The 13,577-nt window shown below is 50.7% G+C and overlaps 1 long non-coding RNA gene across 1 annotated transcript in view; it reads right to left on the bottom strand.

The window, feature by feature from the left end:
• Positions 1 to 257: 257 nt before the first annotated feature.
• Positions 258 to 13,577, bottom strand: part of LOC128076556 (uncharacterized) — a 40,542-nt gene continuing 27,222 nt past the window's right edge. The window contains exons 3-4 of the long non-coding RNA XR_008204440.1: positions 13,063 to 13,219; positions 258 to 2,260 (exon numbers count right to left, since the gene is read on the bottom strand). This is a non-coding gene — a long non-coding RNA (uncharacterized LOC128076556). The remainder of the gene's footprint in view (positions 2,261 to 13,062; positions 13,220 to 13,577) is intronic.

The following is a 13,577-nucleotide window of genomic DNA, read 5'->3' as shown; positions in this document are numbered from 1 at the left end:
TGTCTCGACCTGTCAGACTGCTTCTCTCCCATATGACATAGTGTATTGGCTGGTGTACTCAATAGTACCGTGATGCTTTAGCAAGAGCCCAGCCTTTCTTTATCAAAGGGGACTGCCTGTGTAGAAGACAGGAAGTGGCTGGTACACCTCCTGACCCTCTGATAGCTGACATTGCCCCAGCAAAAACCAGTGATAAAAAGGAACTGATGATGGTGAAAATCACAAGGCAGAAAGCTACACATTTACCTTTACCATTGCGTTTTTTATTGCCACACCACCCAAAAAGTTCAAGCTCTGATTTTTTGCCCCACACTACAATGCTGACATGCATTTGCCAAGGACCGAGATCTGCCCCAAGCCCCACAGGAGCTGAGACAGCCAGATGAATGAACCAGCATGGAGTGAAGAAATGAGAAAGGGAGCTCCTAAAGATGTGTAATGCCCCATCCCTGGGGCTGAATTCTCCTGCACAAGCCAAACTTTTTCCTTTTAGCTTGCAAGAAAAATTGTGCTGTTGAAGGAGTTATGATTGCAGCTGTGGGAAAAGCTGCTGTGCGATATCAGTCCTGACGTCGCTGAATGCAAAGCCCTGTGAGTTCATGTGTCAGGGTGGAGTCAGGCAAGATAACTGGAGGAGAAAGAGACTCCAACGCTTTCAAAACAAGAGGCTCAACAACAGGCTAGGAGTGACTGCACAGGAAGGCAGTTGCGGGCTTTGCTGAATCCCTAAAGCTGGAAAGTTCCTTTCAGTGTCCGTATAAATATTTCTGTAAGTTATTTTTAAGTGTGTGTTTTGAAACTGAAATATATTTAGACCAGTTAGATGAAAATGTGGTTTACAGACTGCTTCTTTAGAAATTTCCCACGCTGGGAAGCCTGCTTGTCCCATGCCCAGGCTGCCCGGTCCTATGGGCACCTCTGGGTCAGAAGTAGGGGCTCCCCTCCAGACTAGGCAGCCAGAGTGCAGCCCCAGGGCCAGCACAGGAGTGCCAGTAGCCTGGGTGATTGTTGGCCCCTGCATGTGAGAGTGGGGTAAGATGTGATGCAGCACATAAGGAAGGCCTAAGAGGAAATCCTGGATCTGGAGAAAGCAAACCTTCTCCTTCCTGTGAGCCACAGCCAAACAACTTTCCCAGGGCACAGCAGGGGTCACGACGGCCATCGCTTCCCAATGCAACACGGAGCTGGGATCCTCGTCACATGTGGTCTGATCCCACAGCACTTGCTGAGGAACCAGGATGTTGTTTTGGCCAAGTTCCAGGCTGGCCAGCACTGTTTCATAGAAGCTACAGATGAAAAAAGTTCAATAGCGCAGTCCCTCTGCCCAGTGGATGGAAATGGCACTCATATTTCCCACCAGGGATGGTAGCATGCCATGCTCTGCCTATTTCTTCCCCTGAAGGAGCTTTGATGGATGGGGAACCTCTTTTCCTTGCTTACCCCAAGCCATTCTGCAGTGCTGCTGTATGCATGGAACAGTTTTCTGTCCCATGCCAGGGAACACTATTTTGCAGTGATGTCCTCCTACCTGCACTTAAGGCTGAAGGAGAAACACATTTATTTATGCTTTAGTTCACATAAGATAATGCTGGGAATGGCACCATGTAGAAAAATGTCTTTTCTTCCATATTGTTTTCGTGCTTTTTGCATTATCCATCCATCTTGCAAGCAATATTCTCAAAAGTTTTCCCAGTGGATTTCAGCCGGCTGGGTTGATTTAGGAAAAACCTTTTGAAGATCCTCCGCTGCAGCCTGCACAGTTGGATTGCCTTTCGGGGGAGTTCTGGGAAGTGCACATCCAGCAAAACCTCTTTCCAGGACTCTGATTTTCTTTTCCAGCTTTTATAGATAGTCCAGCTGGAACAGCAGAAAGATGTATGCTATAGTTTAGAAATTTGACCTAGTTCCTTTAATCCGTGCTAGCCACAGGAGCTCTCAGAGGGCTCAGCATCAGTGCACAACCTCACCAGATCACTTGTAACACAGGCTTTAAAGAAACAGCTTCATGCAAGAGTAAAAACATCCTTTGATCCCTGTTAAAAATGTTGGGAAAAAAAAGGGGCAGGGGGAACTTTGAGCTTAAGAAGCAGCAAAATTCAAATGAGTTTGGTTTCGTCTGCACATAAATGAAAGCTAAGTGTTCTGCAATGCAGCCATCAGAGCAGGGGAATTCCAGAAAATGGAGTGAGAGATGTATCGGGTAAATATAAATATAGGATTAACAGCAGCTGACCCAATGGCAGAACACCAATCAAGCAAGCTGTTGAAATAGAAGATGGAACTTACAGTAAGGCCCAATTCCCTCCTTGCTTCCCTGCACATCCCCAATGCATCGTTCCCCAGTGGGCAGGCTGCCATCTGTGGAAAGGCTGCTGCAGGGGGTGGCGAGACTGCAAAACTGTTCTTAAACCCCAAAGCAAAGCAAAAAAAGGAAAAGCGTTCCCCACCCCAATTGCTACATTGCTGTCCTTCAAGGTCCAAAGCCACCTCTCTGAACACCACTTCTCCCAAAGTCATCAGCCAAGCAGTTTGGCGTTTCTTTTTTTTTTTTTCCCATAACACAGAAAAAGGGCTTCATTTCTATGCTTTCCTTTTTTTTTCTGAGTGAAGGACTATTGGCTGTAATAGAGGAAGGGGGGAATGAGAACCCCACTTCTGAGGTTTCCTATTCTCATTGTAAGCAGAGGTGTTTATAAACTGTATTCCCAGCTTCCTTGGAGTCTGGTCTCTTTGCAAGCTGTTTGTGTCCTAGGATGATAGGTGCCACACAAAAAGTCGGAGGAGGAGCAAACCTGCTCTCCTAGTTGAAGCCAACGACAACATTTCTTATCCTAAATCACCCTCATCTTTTCCCTTTCTCATTATAGAAGCGCTTTCCCAGGCTCCCAGCCATTCTCAATAGCAGTGCCCCAGCCCCCTCTGTTTCTTTTTTACCAGGGCTGTAGACTATATTCCCTTCCCACGAGAAAATGCCATTATAACATTAGCTCCTTTTTTTTTCTCCTCCAATCCCACTCCCATTTCTGTTTTCTTTTGACCCACACTGGGAAGAGCTATCCAGCCAGCCCTGCCCACCGACACCGTGCCTCCTGGCCAAACAGCTGCAGCTCATCCAAAACGTGGTCCTGCAGAGGAAGAACCAACTGGACTGGCTCCTTGCTATCCATGATACTCCAGCTCCAGTAACACTGAGCTTTGGCCATCATTGATCAAATGTGGCCCATATGCACTGGCCCTCCCTCAAATTCCCCACATCTCCTCCCTGGGCTTGGTTTTATTTCTCTGGAACTCAGAGGCCAGATGTTCCCACCACCCTCCTCACTCCTCCATCACAGCAGGAAGAACAGCTCATGGCCTAGTTGCTGCTGTTGGAAATGGCTTCTTGATTCATGAGTTGGATGCATCTTACAAAGCATCCCAGCAGCAGCAGTGTGCTCGCCCTTTTGCTTTGATCAGCCCTGTCATGGAGAACAGGGTACAAAAAGGACATTTGTTAAGATCAGCTATAAAAATGTAAGAAGTTGCCAGTGCACATCCTGTGCCAAAATTTCTCTTCACCCAGCACTGTTCTGTGTGAGGATATTTTGGCAAGGGAGTTTTGTTTTGCTGGCTTTTAGGCAATGGGAATTTTGCTTTTGTTTTCTAGAATTCACATGCAGCTTGAAGGGTTTTTCCAGAACAAAATCCATCCTGCGTTCTAGCAGGCCAAGTGGCACTCCGGCTGTACAAAAGCAGAAATACAACTATAGTTAAGAATAATCTGAATAACGAGCTCATTCAGGACAGGACAGGTAGGCAGAAAAACAGACAAGCATCAGTCAGGCGTACAAACCCTCCTGCCTTTTAGTACCCAAAATGGAACTGCAGTTGGCTACAGGCCTCTGGCAGCCCGATGCCCACGCCTGTCGCACACCACTGCCCAGCTGCTGTGTTTGCCCTGACACCCCCTGTGCACAGCCGGACCCCCACCTCACCCTTAGTCAAAGGGTCCTTTCTTATTCCTCCATCACCTCCCCATTTCCACGCGTTGCTGGCATTCAAGGCAAATATTTCTCCCACCCTCGACCGGCTCTTCCCCCCCTCCTTGCTTTATGGAGGCCCCTTTATCAGGCAAGGCCATGGCGAGCCAGGCAAACATTACCTCAGGGGCACTGTGAATTGGGGCTAGGGGTGTGAATAGGTCCCACACATTCCCTCCAGCTTCTTCCCTTTCCTATAGCAACCACGTCGGGAGCCGGCAGGTCACACAGCCCCTCCGTTGTGCAGCCGGGGGCCAGGGGGGCCGAGGTTTTGCCGCCCGTCTGGGAGCAGGCTGCAGGATGGGGGTGGCTTCCCAAATTGCATGGGACGGCACAGTGGCACTGTGCAAGGGGCAGCAGTGGGATGCCAGGAAGAGAAGGTGTGTGGAGATGTTTCCATCACCTCCTAGTATCACTGCAGCAGTCCTGGGAAGAAACTCTAAGAGCAGACCTGTCTTAAATAAACTAAAATAACATTAACAGGGTACTCTTCCTTCTTGGAAGCAAGATGAGATCCTGTCTATCCAGGGTACCAGAGCAGATCTTCTGACTGAAGGCCTCCAGAAGAAGAAAAACAACCACAGGGTGTTGGTCAGTGCTCAGCTGAACACGAGCCAGCAGTGTGCCCAGGTGGCCAAGAAGGTCAAAGGCACCCTGGCTTTTATCAAAAATAATGCTACAGCAGGAGCAGGGAGGTGATCGTCCCTCTGTACTCAGCTCTGGTGAGGCACACCTCAAGTACTGTGTTCAGTTCTGGGCCCCTCACTACAAGAAAGGGACCCCAGAGAGCATCCAGAGAAAGGTAACAAAGCTATGAAGGGTCTGGATCACAAGTCTTATGGGGATTGATTAAGGGAGATGAGATTATTCAGTCTGGAGAAGAGGAGGCTCAGGGAAGACCTTACCGCTCTCTACAACTCCACGAAAAGAGGTTGTGAGGGGGAGGGGGTCAGCCTCTTCTCCCAAGTAACTTTGATAGGATGAGAGATAACAGCCTCAAGTTGTGCCAGGGGAGGTTCAGGTTGCATATTAGGAAGAATTTCTTCTCAGAAAGAGCGGTGATGCAGTGGCACAGCTGCCCGGGGAGGTGGTGCAGTCACCGTCCCTGGAGTGTTCAACAGCCGTGTGGATGTGGCAGTGAGGGACATGGTCAGTGGGTATGTGGGGATGGATTGGTGTTTGGACCAGATGAGCTTAGAGATCTTTTCCAACCTTAATGGTTCTATAGCATTAGATAGACTTCCCACAACTGGTGGCACATGCAGGTGAGCTCGGTGCAGTCTCCTCCTTTATCACACCCAGGTGTGGCAGGGTTTGCTGCTTTGCCACTGCCAGAGCAGCCACTCCTGGAGCTGATAAGGCACTGAGCTGCCCTTGCAGATATTCCTGCAGGGTCTCACCAGTACCATGGCAGCAGTGCTTGCTCTTATGTTACAGTTTGGGCCACATTTACTGTACTCCTGTACTCCATCCTCTGCTCTGAGACACTTCCCAGGAGCCATTTCAGTCACAGGGACAGCAGACCCCTGGCAGAGAATGGCCATGGAGGAGTGCAGTGCTCACAGTGGGATCAGCTGAGCCCATCAGAGAGCTTCCAATCTAAAAACAGAGACATTAAACACTGATTTGTATTCCAGGATGGGAAGTAGGATGAGTTTATAGACATATAAACATGAAAGACAATCTACTCGGGCATCATCAGCTCTTTCTGGGTGATGCAAGTCTATGCCTCTCCAAAAACATCACAGGAAGGAACTCCATCCTTAGGTTGCTCGCTCCAGCATTAGTTGGATAGTTTTTCCTACTATCATATCTCAGACATTCTCAGATTCTTACATGTGCTCAGCCTCATACCAGCTGGAGCTTTTTCAGGACCTGTGGCTTTACTCCTAAGTATAAAGGGAAACTGTCCATTTGAATTCTTCTGTTTCCAAAATGAGTGTGTTGTGGTTACTTTACCAACATTTTTTTTATGTCACGGTAGTAGTCAGGCCCTAGGAATTGTTCAGATAGAGAGGAAAGCGTGGTCTTCCCAAAACCCCACCACATGATTCATGGAGCAGTAGGCTGCTGACAAAAGGTGGGTAGCAGGGAGCTGATCACCGGGAAAGCGATAGTGATAGTGACTAATATCCTGACAGCCAGGAGCCGTTGTGGCTCCTCTACCCACGGCTGAGACCCTCCATCACTCTTGTGGTTTCACAGTCATATATTCCACTTTCTAAAAAAGCCTTTGCTCTCCCTCAAAAGCTTGTGCAAGGCCCACCCAAACAACGGAAGAAACTCATTGACCAAAGGAAAACTGATTGCACCCGAAGCGCTGACACACGCACCGCACAACCCAGCCAGAAGCTGAGCCTGAGTGTTTTTCTCCACTCTTGGACTCTTGGGAACTTCACAGCTCAGCAGCAGGATGGAAATAACAGAGAGAAAGGCGTGTTTTTGTGTGCATGAGTGGATAGAAACCTTTGAACAAGTTCCTCCGTCCTCTATCAGTTGAGTGAGAGAATGGGGTTTGTCCAGAGATCTGGGATGAAGATAAAATATCTGCCACCTTCTGCTGGTTCAAAGATGGCCAATTCCCTTTTTGTTGCACATAGCCCTCTGGGTCTACACCCTGTCCACTTTTCTGACAAGGAGCCAGCCTCTGTCCCACAGCCCAGTGCCTATGGTCATGACAAGCACACAGCAAGGCCTGTACCTGCCAAGTGATGCAGAAAACTAGTCCTGCAGCCATGCAGCACAGGCACTGTTGGCCATGGTGCAGGGAAGAGGCTGGGGGATGGCAAGGAGCAGGCTGTCAGCCATAAGAGTATGTGGAGCCCATAACCTTCTCCCCATGGGCTTCAGGAAAGAGGGATCATGAGAAGGAATGGGCCCTGTGCCAATGATGTGTCCTGGCAGACCCCTGGCTGAGGACTGTCATTCCAGCTCCACAGGATGGGATAGGGTATGGCACAGGCATGCTGAGTTATCAAGTGTTATGTCAGGTATAAGACAGAAGTTTGACATAGAAATACCCTCTGGCCTCACTTGAACTCACTCCAGAGCCAGGTGCTGCCCCAACCCAGAGTCATCACACAGGGTGTCTGAACCAGGACCACTTGCATCCCTGGGGAAGGGTCTGTGCTAGTTCCCAACCTCTGACAAGCCATCAGCATCAAAGGAGACTGACAGTTTCAGTATGCCGAGCCATACGCACTCCTTCCTCCTGACTCTGGGGAAGAAAACCAGGTGCTGCCTAGCAGCAGGATGTGCTTTTTGGGATTGGGATCTTCACCAAGCTGGCCAGTTTGGTACACAGGCCCCACTGCATTCACAGTGCAGCAGGGAGAGCATGCTTTTGACGTGTCCCTAGTCTCAGCCTCAGAGGCTGCTCACTGTTCTTCCGTCCTCTGCACACAGAAAGCAAATCCCTCCTCATCAGTTTCCCCCTGGGAGCCAGGGCTAACTACTCATTCACCTGGGGTAATGAGAAAAGAAAGTTGCTGATGGCTGTGTAGGCATCAGCCTCATGCTTCCTGGTGGGAAGAAGGCTAACACAGCTCATGAGTCAAATGTGCAGCTTAATTAAAGTTAAAGACAAGCAGGAGAATGGCATAGAAGCATTTGCCCAAAGGCCACTTATCCGGCCGCCCCCATGCATGCAAAGCCTCAGTTTGAGGCATCAGTACCTCTGCAGGGACACATCCTCTGCTCCCAGGCTGTGGGCAGAGCCCTCTCATTCCAGCTACCTCCTGCCCCCAGCCCTGCAATTGCCTGTGAATTAGGAGCTATTCTCGCTAGTTCTTTGGCAACACAGAAGTTCCCAGAAAAGTCCCCCCCCAAAAAAAAGAAAAAAAAAGCCCTTCCTGCTAACAGGAACCTTCAGCAGGGCACCCACCTTTGTACTCTTGCCCCACTGCCACGTACCCTCAGCACCAAGTGCAGTGGATGGCATTTGCAGAACATCTCCTTAAGAAGAAAAGGCAATAGGAAGGTGGCCCAGCTACCATAGTGGGAAATGCAGTGGTCTGCGAGCAATTGGCCACAAATTGAAGTGGTTTATTTCTGGTAACTCAGCCACAGCAGCTTCCAGTAATGCTCATAAAGCTCCTTTCCGCTTGAGAGATGGTGGCTTCCAGGGGCCATCACAGCTAACTCTCCAGTCTGGCTTTCCTTAAAGCATGCCGGTGGGTGCCTGAAATCAATGAGGGAGCAGAGGCTGCCTAAGATCCCTCATAGGAGACACCAAAGATTTCCTAACAGAACCCAGGAGGCACTTCTACAACTCTGAGTAGTAGCAAGCAAACCTCAGATGGTCTGGCCACCGTCCACATATTTGGAAAAGAAAGGGGAAGGATGGCTAATAAAGACTACCTGTCCTTGTCATTCCTCAGATCTGCCTCATCTAAACAGAGATTCCCAAAGACCCACTCTGAGCAGACTGCTCACATCACCTCAGTCCCACCAAGCCCAAGATTAGGCAGCGTCAGCTAAGAACAGTTGCGTCTTTCCCTTATATCTGCTCTAGACTTAATGATGTTTTGCATGTGCACTGCCCCATGGGGAAGCTGTGATGTTGCCTAAAAGACATCTCTCTGGGGAGCTGCAGGAACAAAACTACAGAACATCAAAGCCCAATCTTGCCCAGAGCTGTGGTACAACAAGATGACGTGGCTTCATGCTATAAAAATGCCACCAGGGCCACACCAAGGTGGAGCAATAGAAGCTGAAGTCATGGTCGAGGCAGCTACCACAAACCGTTCTCTCATTGTGCCATCACTGATCATCACTGATCATCAGATCACAGCAGACTGCACAGGGTTTCTCCTGACCACATGGGTCCAGCTCCTCACTGCTGTCTTTGGCCCTGGTCAAAGACAATTTGGATCTTGGCACTAAGTGGCTAAACAGCACCACCTGGGGCACTTGATGGAGCATCTGGCAAACGCTGCCTGTTTGTTATTAAAGGTGTGACATACATCCTGCACTTTAGTGTTCGGCTGGGTTCCAGGGTTGCACAACAATCCCTGTTATCTGCCTGGAGTTTGGCACCTTGGCATGTCAGCCTGTGTCCCCTTCACCAAAGGCTGAAAGATGTGACACAGTAAAGTTTCTCTGCGTTTCCCTACCCCATTCATTCCAGGACCACACTGACCTTTTTTCCCCCACCTCAAGCTACTGGCAAGGCTACGGTGTTCCCTTGCTTGAGTTCACTTGCTTTTCAAGTGACTCTCTCTTTTTCTTCCTTTCCTCTTCATTTTGAGGCTCAGAGCTAATCACAAGGCTCTGATGAGGAAGGTAGCACCAGCACAGGGAAAGATGGAGCAGTGAGGAAAGTCAAAGACCCTGCTCATGCCAAGCATCCTCAATGGGCGGCTTCCAGCCCAGGGTACCCTGTGGCTGTAGCAGGGAGAGAAGGAAGCTCATTCACAGCTGACATGGAAATTGTGGAAATCAGCATAGAGCACATCCTTACGCTGTCCAATTCTGGGCTGTCTTTGGGGCAGTCATTTTGAATGCTGAACTTGTCTCTGAATTCCCTGCCAAGTTTCAGTCATGGGGATGAATAGAGAGAGAAATACATACAGTGAAAGGAGAGCAAGGCAAGGGGAGGGGAGATATGTTATCTTTAGAATGTCAACTGGGGAGAGAAGTGCCCGAGCACAGGAAGGCAAGCAAAGCAATATGTGCTAGCAAGAGGCTTCTCTTCAAAGCCAGCCAGAGACAACACTGGACAAGAATCTGAGGTGCTAAAGCAAGGGCAAAGAGCCCCTGTGGGGAAGGCAGAAGAAGGCAATAAGGTGCATCAGAATTTTTTAGCACCTTCCTCCTCACAGAGCTCCAGCAAGCAGGAATATCAAGAAGCCTTTCAGCTCCAGAAAAGTCAGTGAGGACTGAGAGCCAGCAGAGATCGAACATATGCCATTTCTATGTCCACTGCTTACCCTGGGCTGGGATCCTCTCTGCCTGCTAGGGCTGGTCCCTTAGTGGGACCCCACCACCTTTCCTGCTCATGCCCTCCACATCTGCCTTCCCTGGCACTGCTGCCCTCTCCCTGTATCAGTGTGGGCTTGCAATGAATGAACCTTGAATGTACTATGTCCTCTGGCAGCGACAGAATTGTTCTCAGCTGTGCTGGAGGTGGCCTCCTCAGGCCAAGTATCTCTGTCACATTGGCATCTTGCCAGCCCAGGACTCAAGTGCAGCCCAGCCTAGGCTCCCCCAGACCTGGTCACCTCCCTGCAGACCCACAGCACCGCTGCAGCCTCAGTGCTAGCAGCAGGGCAGGGAGAGCTTTCTGGGAGGAAAAGGGGAAAAAAAAAAGCAGAAGCTGGCAGAAAGAGATGAGCTGGTGTCATCTGCCGTGTCACCTCTTTGTGAAGGCTTGGCTTCCTTTATGTTCAGTTCCACAAACAGCAGCAAATAGTAAGTAAGCATTAATGTTAATACTGGTGCTTTGATTATCGTTACTAACAACATACTTGAGGACTGGAGGAAAGCCTCTTAGCAGATCCAGTACAGTCAAAGAGAGAATGAAATGCTCCCCCTGCCCTGCACAGTGCACAAGGAGAGCTGTGCTCTCGCTGTTCCCCTGATTTTATTCAGCCCGTGGTGCAAGGCTCCTCTCCACAACATGCCAAAGTGCCTCAGTCCCCGTGCACAGGGCCAAGCCCTTGTGGCAGCGCTGAGTTGGCCAGAGAGCTGAGCCAGCGGCCAGCGAGAGGAAATGAATCCCCAGGCCCCTCAGCCACAATGCCGTTAGAAGCTAACGGGGGAAGTTTATTAAAAAATAATAGCGGCGATAAAAAGGAGGCAAGGAAGCCGCCTTGGAAGCCGTTCAACCACGAGGCCCCTTCAAATGCAAACACCCGGCAGCCTCCCCCGGCTGCACAGCACTACGGGCCGCAGCCATCGGCTCTGCTGAGGTCCAGCGCCAGATCACTTCTGATCAAAACCAGCCCCCACCAGCACTGCTGGGAATGAAACACATCCCCTCACCGCCTTCTGCCAGCACTGGTTCCAGCCTGGCCAGCGATGAATGAAAGCATTTCACAGAAGCTGCCAGTGCCGCTTCCCAGCAGTTTTCCTCCCTGCAGCTGGGGATTCCCCAGCGCCTGCCTGAGGCTTGCCCAGTGCCCGCTCCCTGCAAGGCAGCAGTGGGACCCTCCCAGCCTTCCATCCATACTTTCTTTCACTTTGTTTACAAACAAAGCACAATCCGAGGCTCAGGGTGCAGCCTGGGGCTCCCCCAGATATCACAGGAATCTGATCTGACATTCCCCAAGGAACATGCACCTTGTGATGCTATTTCCTGTGCTCTCCTTTCCCCACATCCCCTTCAGCAACACCACTGGAAAGGGTGACACCTCCAACACCCCTCTAGCCCATCTTCCAGCTGAGGAGCCAGAGTGTGACCAAGACCCATGAGGGCCTCCCACTGAGCAAAGTACAGTGCTCAGTTTTCATTACACTTACAGCACATCGCCCTATAGCAAAGCTCTCCATGCAGGAGAGAGTTCAGCACATCCCACTGTAGGGGCAGTACATTCAGCTGGGGCTTCTGGGGCTCAGAATGTCTCAGAGCAGAGCCATGGCTGCAGCTGGGCCACCATCAGTGTACTGGGTTTGGCTGGGACCTGCTTGACAAGATGACACTGGAGACTGTCCTGCAGCTCGTTAAAGCACACTCTCACACTGAGCCCAACATGCTCAGGCCCGATCAACCTTTGGGAGCTCTAGTAGGTGCTCCAGGTGGAACCTCTGGAGGGGCTCATGAGCATGAATTGTTCCCACAATGATCAGACCCCCACACATCTTGCTGTGAGCACAGCCAATGCGAGGGCAGAGCACACCAGCTCAGGTGCCCCATGCATGTAACCATCTTTATCTCGCTGGTCCTGGAGGAGAAGCTACACCAAAAACAACCAGCTAATGCTCACCCAGCAGATTTCCCCTCCCGCACGCAGCTCTCTCTGCCCTGAAGAAGGTGGGCCTGAAGCATAACCCTCACCTCCGAGTGCAAGATTCTTCCCTCAGGCAGGCACGGGCTCTTTGGAAGATCACCATTAGACGCAGGTGAGACCGGATTAGCCCTCACCATCTGCCAGCTCTGGCCACCCGCATCCATTAGGAGCTTCCTCCCTCCCCAGAGGGCTTTCCAGACCCCCCTGAAAGCTTGCCAGGGATGCTGAGGCAGCACCAGAGGTGGCAAGAGCTCCATCTGACAGCCTATGACATACTAATCCTGGGATTAACTGGAGTTCAGAGGTTAATTACAAAGGTGTGGAGAGGGAGGGGGAGAGAAGAGGGGCCACAGAAAGACCCAAAATAACTCTTCCATCTAATAAACAAGTCTGGACCCAAGCTGATGCATTTTTAGAAAGACATCATGAAGAAGGCGATGCTCTGGGAAGATATGTTCTCTCACCTGAGGCTGGAGGGATCACCCCAACTTGGTCACCCTGATTCCTGACCCATCTTTGGTTAGCCACCAAGCAGTTCCCAGAGCGCAGTTTGCAAAGCTGATACAGCCTTCCCACAGAAGTGTGAGAACTAAACCCATTGGAAACTGTGCATGGCTCCAGCACAACCCAGGCCAAGCAGGAACATGAAGTGGGGGCACAAGGAGTAAATACCTCAGTGGGAGGGTGGCAGGATTTACGAATCTTCCCACCCAGACTGATTTCAGACACTCCTGCAGTGCAGAGAGGCACCATGCAGGGAGACCTGAATAGGCTCCCAGGCTGGAAGCTGCATAAACACTTCAACCTCAACTCATTATCAGAAAACATCACTAATTCACTCCAGCACCATCCTAAGTGTGGTTGTCTGGATTCCAGGCCACAAAGCAGCTATATCCACAGTACACTACTCTGCATTAAGTAGCTGTATGCAAAGAGAGATGCCCGGGTGCTCCGCAGGGCAATTCCTGCACAACCCACTGAGACCTGCTGACCCCAGGAGGGATGATGAGGTCTCCCCTAAGCAGGAATTCCACGGGACATCAGAGGAGATGATGCCAGTACGCCACCAGCTTTCTGGCACGCCCTTCTCCTACCCCATCACCGCCATGTCCCCAAGGATTCCATCAGAGGTGTCACCAGTCAGGAACTGCGGCATACAAGTACACATCTGGAAGGAGTTAGATGACGAGAGCCTCTGCCAGCTGTCTTCATTTAGATTTGTTCATACTTGGAAGCGCTGTGCAGCGTGATCTGTAAAATAAAAAGTTACACTGATTGACATGAGCTGAGGGTTTCCTCCGAGACGCTCCCTGCCCCCATCATCTCCGCCTGGGAAGCCAGCATTAACGCTTATTACATCCTGGACGCCGGCAGCGTACAGCAGAGGAGGCCATGCAAAAACAACGAGGGCGCAGCAGTCAACCATCGCCTCTCTTCCTGCTACAGCGCAGCCAGCCCCAGCACGGGTAGGGCATCTGAGGGAATATTCCTCTGCCTAACACCAGGGCAGCCCTAGTGATACGCCAGGGGGCCCCACTGGGAAGCCAGGACCCGTCCCTGGGAGATCTACCCCCTGCTGGGTGCAGCAGCACAGGAGGTCCTGGGGGTT

The sequence above is a fragment of the Tympanuchus pallidicinctus genome, unplaced genomic scaffold (assembly GCF_026119805.1).
Source record: "Tympanuchus pallidicinctus isolate F22 unplaced genomic scaffold, pur_lepc_1.0 scaffold1, whole genome shotgun sequence".
NCBI classification, from domain to species: domain Eukaryota; kingdom Metazoa; phylum Chordata; class Aves; order Galliformes; family Phasianidae; genus Tympanuchus; species Tympanuchus pallidicinctus.
This window is presented reverse-complemented; position numbering and strand designations above follow the sequence as displayed.